The following is a 5,637-nucleotide window of genomic DNA, read 5'->3' as shown; positions in this document are numbered from 1 at the left end:
GACGCCTCCGTGCGGATTTATTCTTTATCTAATCTCGGCCGACAAAGAGGAGGACCTCGAGTGGGCAGAAGAGATTTCTTACCGCTCCAGTCCGGGACCTCTTAACGCCCTGAATAATCGAAATAGGCCAAAATGAAACACGATCTCCGGAATGGGACCCGTGAAATCGCAGTGGAATTTTTAACGGAGGTTTTAAATTATTGGTGAGTTGAACCAAGAACAAATTTCTATAATGTTATTGTTTTTATTCATTGTGAACTGACCTGAGGACTCGTACCTAATAAGCAGTCATAGGTACCAATATAGTAAAACAAACAAAAGCCAAATTGGTGAAAAATATATTCAAATCCTAATACAAGCCAAGTTTTGTATAAATTTACATAGTCATTTGTCGATTAGACACCTTCAAATTAAGATCTATACTCTTCACTTGAAAACAATATTTATGCGATTCCAGAAAATATGAAAAAATGACTCGCATTTGGAAAGCAGTGCATAACCTTGGTATACCAATTCCTCCTGGATATGACCTAACTACCTCCACTGTACATCGAATCCATCCTCTGAATGCGGTAGTTTTAATCATAATACACAATGCCATTTCAAGCAACATTTACTTTTCTCTGGAAGTAATCCGTAGTCATTCTCATTCGTAAAATATACAAACTTATCACCCTCATATCCTCTCATTGACGTTCTTACTTCACCGTCAAAATACCTAGAAAAACTACTTTTAAAATGGTTAATTCACATAGAAAATCTATCTCACCAATTCGGCATCCTTACCCATTATTCCTCGATCCAACAAGGTTAAGAAGTCGAACTCTTCCCAGAATGCGATAGAATCTTTAACCACAGTATATGTCATCCCAAGTACCTCTCATTTTCCTCTCTTTTGGAAGTATTCAGGGTACATTCTCATTCGTAAAATATACAAACCTATCACCCTCATATCCTCTCATTGACGTTCTTACTTCACCATCAAAATACCTAGAAAAACTACTTTTAAAATGGTTAATTCACATAGATAACCTATCTCACTACTGATCTATCTCACTACTGATAATGATGGGGGATCCTTACTCATCATTCCTCGATCCAACAAGGTTACGGAGTCGAACTCTTCCCAGAAGTCGATAGGATTTTTAACCACAGTAAATAATGCCTTCCCAAGTACCTGTCATTTTCCTCTCTTTTGGAAGTATTCCGTGGATATTCTAATTCCTGAAGGTCTTTATCTCCCACCCAGCCATCAGCTTTCTTCCTGTAATATCCAAAATCATAGAAAAACTCATTTTAAGAGTTTAATACTTATCCTAGATTTACATAGAATCAAATCTTCTCACAAATTCGGCTTCCATCTCTAACATTCCACGATCCAGAATGGTAAGCGTCGTTGATAACAACATGTAAAGAAAGTTTATTAAGTATGGACATAATCTAATTACTTCCACTATAATTTAAACTCTTCCTCAGTAGGCTGTAAGATTTTTAACCACTGTATATAACGCCAACCCAAGTACCTCTCATTTTCCTCTCTTTTGGAAGTATTCCGTGGACATTCTCATTGCTGAAGGTCTTTATCTCCCAGCTCCTCATCAGCATTCTTCCTTCTTCAAAACCTTAGAAAAACTCATTTTAAAACTTTTCATACTTATCTTAGATGTACATAGAATCAAATCTTCTCACAAATTCGGCTTCCATCTCTAACATTCCACGATCCAGTATATTAACAAAAGTTGATGACAGCATGTAGCGAATGTTTACTAAGTATGGACATAATCTAATTACTTCCACTATAATTTAAACCCTTCCTCAGTACGCCATGTCCAAAATCCTAGAGAAAATCATTTTGAATCGTAGATGCACATAGAATCATAATATCGTCTCACCAGTTGCCGTCCCCTGCATTTAACAATCCAGCAAGGTTCTAGAGTCGTTGACACCATTTCCTCAGGTCTAGAACAAAGAATATTGTTTGGGTTTGTGGCTGTGGTCCAGGATTTAGATAGAGCTGTCGACAAAGCATCCTTGTCAAGGCAGGATAAAGTGAAACACTACCCACCCCTTATTGCCTTTTCCTGGAATCCTATTTAACTGACCCCTGCTTCAAAGTTAGATGCGGCATATAACCAGAAATCAGATCGATAAAAACTGGCGTCTCACAAGGGAGCATTCCTGGTTTATACTACTGACTTTCCTATACATCACAACACCATTATTTGTGCAGATAGGAATTCTATCTTTAACCCAAATCCTATCCAAGCAACCTCTAACATCCAAGAACTCCTTGAGTTTACCTAAGACTGGTGGAAAGTAAAGAACAACTGTGAATGAGGAAAAATGCACCCAGAGTACATTTACATTGAAACAACATACTTGCATCAACATGAGGAGCTACCTACTTCCACTCAAGTTAGAAACTTAGAATTATGCCTAGACAGCAGACCGACGTTGAGTCCCCACAACAAGACTTGAGAGACTACGACCAACTACGAAGTCTGTTAGGACCGACATATATGTTTGGACCATCAAAATATAATTAACTCTATACAAGAATTTACTGCGATTAAGCCTAACCCTTCTGTGCCAGTTACCCTACTTTAAAAGAAGGAACGAAACCTATCACCGACTTTACTAACTTTATACAGGACATTACTACGATCACTTGTGAATGTGGAACTCTGTGATTCCGCCAAGCTCCATTCTTTTCAAAAGTTCTCAGACCTAGGACCTTTCTGTCCACAGCCTCAACAGCCGTTTTGTCAATGAGCTGATCCGGATTACACTTCTTAAATTTCCAAACCAACCTTTCGATTCTAACCCTACTGCTTAAGCCTTATCTTCACTTTTACATCCCGAGAACCCTTTAAGACCTTTACCTCGCGACTTCCCCGCCCTTTAACCGCTTATCAAGTGCCACCGTTGACTGGTTTTGTAGATCAGGTGAAAGAGAATCGGCTAAGGAAAGTGACTTATTATCGCCACATACAAGCATACCCAAGGAAAGATTTGTTGAATTACTGGTTTCTTGCACTCCTCGTGACATTTTTTGTATAGCGGAAAAACAAACATGTAGCGGTAGCCTGTCTGTTCTTTGCAAACCTATTCATAGATACTACCTTAATGAACTGAGTTTTATTCCAACGTTCTTAGTCCTGTATGTGGACGACAGCCAATCAAGCACTTTCTCAATAAATTAATTTTTTTATACATTCGACTGGCAACTCCGGCAATTGGACATAACATAAATTATCCAATTAATTTCTTCTCGGTAAACTGAGTACTATAAACGAAAAAGAAACTGCAAGCAGAAAACGAGTTCTACTCACAATCCGCTTAATAACTCGAGTTTCCAACTTCGTTAATGTTATGTGTATGCTGTAATTGGCCAGAGACTAACTTTTTAACCGAAGCAATTATTTCCTGAGAAAAAAAGATAACAACATTAAACTTTGTTGATCATTCATTAAATAAAAATCCGAGCTGGTGCGGTTCGGCTGTTTTATACTTTGATCGTTCAGCAAAGACAACTACTCGAATTTATATTTCCATTGTGCTCAATTATATTAAAATTAATATAACTTAATCTAATAATAAATAATTCATGTAATAATTTAGGCTACATATAAATGCTTGTTTGGAGTATTTAGAGCCTATTAATTTTAGATAGATTACTGATTTTTGTTATCGATCTACTTATTTATAACATTATAAATTACATTTAATTAAAGTTTTTAGTTGAGATAAAAAGTCAGTGTCACGAGCGGGATTCGAACCCACGATCTTCGGCTAGATACGCCCCCGCTCTACCACTTGAGCTATCGTGTCCTCGATCCACTCGGACACTAACTTCCCATCTCAACCCCATCTTTTTAATTTTCCCTCCTTTTTGCCATTTTTCAAGTGTCGTGTAATCTATTTGATTCTCGGCGACAAATGAAATGGCCACGGAAGCATTAATGAAGATGTACTTCATTTAACTTGACTTGAACGTGGGGTTGACATGGGAAGTTAGTGTCCGAGTGGATCGAAGTCACGATAGCTCAAGAGGTAGAGAAGCGGTGTGTCTAACCGAAGGTCGTGGGTTCGAATCCCGCTCGTGACACTGACTTTTTTATCTCAACTAAAAACCTTAATTAATTGAAATATATTAATTGGTCAAGCGGACCAGTAAAACTAGTGAATTATAAATTACTTATTTATAACACACAAAAAATCTTATTTAAAACCTTCAATCGTTGTGCTCGTTTTGGAATTTTTTATTAATAAAATCTTACATTAATGAAATATGTGAGTTCTTGTCTGTTCACTATACTGGAAAAATTTTGTGAGATTTTTTTTTGAGGTGTACGGCGATAAACACGTGTAGTTTGATTTTCCAATCATTTTGGGTATGTCGGAAAGGTTTTGGATTTTCATAACCTTCAGAGGTAAATTTATCGTAAAACTACTGACAAGAAACACTTTTATTTTTTAGCAATAACATATCATCCAACTAGGGGACCGCGGTAGCCGAGTGGTTAGCATGAGAGACTCTCAAGCCGCGGTCGTGGGTTCGATTTCCACCGTTGCCCCTGGCCCTTTTTTCCCAATAACCCCCCAAATTTGAACACACATATACGAATTTGTCACATGGCTAATATGCATAGTTCATAACGCCAAAAAAAAAAAAAAAAANAGAAAAACATTTTCTTTATCGTGCCAACGTTTCGATCTTTATTGAGATCATCTTCAGGGCCTGGGATTTACAAACATTGTTTAAATTTAACAAATACATGTATTTAAACAATGTTTGTAAATACCAGGCCCTGATGATCTCAATAAAGATCGAAACGTTGGCACGATAAAAAAAATGTTTTTCTGAAACCTACATCTCACCAGACCGCATCTCACGATTTCTGAATAATCAATATAATTATTATTGAGTGGTTTTCTATTGGTGTATGCAGAAAGAAAGAATAAAGAAGAAAAATAACTTTATTCTGGGGCTGGTGTCCCCTAAGAATAATTTACATGAAATAAATAAAAGAAGTTCCTTCTATGAAGTTAAAAGTAAAAAAAATTATAGAAATCTTGGCACAATGTTATTCCAATAAGGCAGGAGAGAAGAAAAAATTACGAGAATATTAAACAAAAATAACAAATGTTAACGTGAGGTCTCTGCTTGGAGGGAGAGGAGGTGATTATACAGGTGGGATTTAAAGGAGGAAAAGGAGGCAGCGTGACGAATAGAAAGGGGAAGGGAGTTCCAGAGTTTAGGGGCTCGGATCAGAAAGGATCTTTCGAAGGTATGGGTTGTATGTTGCGGAAGGATAAGGTCGATTGGGGATGAGCGGGTCTTACGAGTGAGATGTGAGGAGTTGAATTGGAGGGATTGGATGATGTAAGGAGGACGACGAGTGTGGATGGACTGGAAAAGAAAGCAACCTAGGAAATACTGTGCACGGAAGGAGGGGAATAGCCAGGAAAGTTGGGAATACAACCCCGACACCCGGGATCCCCGTGGGGTGCCGTACACAAATCTTACGCAACAATTCATAATACGCTTCAATCGCGCGTTCTCCCCCTCCGAGAGACCACCGTATGCCAAACAGCTATAATCGAAGAAGGGAAGTATAAGGGAAGATACAAGGA

At 37.8% G+C, this 5,637-nt stretch overlaps 1 long non-coding RNA gene across 2 annotated transcripts; it reads right to left on the bottom strand.

Annotated features, from left to right (window-relative positions):
• Positions 1-404: 404 nt before the first annotated feature.
• Positions 405-2,050, bottom strand: LOC112126539. Of its 2 annotated transcripts, none has more exons than XR_002910032.1 (6): positions 1,893-2,050; positions 1,690-1,837; positions 1,327-1,622; positions 1,084-1,264; positions 787-999; positions 405-727 (listed from the first exon to the last, which is right to left on the bottom strand). It is a non-coding gene; the product is annotated as an uncharacterized LOC112126539 (long non-coding RNA). The 2 variants fall into 2 exon arrangements; XR_002910031.1 differs by having other exon boundaries at positions 405-718.
• Positions 2,051-5,637: the final 3,587 nt, after the last annotated feature.

The sequence above is a fragment of the Cimex lectularius genome, unplaced genomic scaffold (genome assembly GCF_000648675.2).
Source record: "Cimex lectularius strain Harlan isolate CLEC.00 unplaced genomic scaffold, Clec_2.1 scaffold3, whole genome shotgun sequence".
Taxonomy (NCBI): Eukaryota; Metazoa; Arthropoda; class Insecta; order Hemiptera; family Cimicidae; genus Cimex; species Cimex lectularius.
The sequence above is the reverse complement of the archived record's forward strand: the minus strand, read 5'-3'. Positions and strand labels throughout refer to the sequence as shown.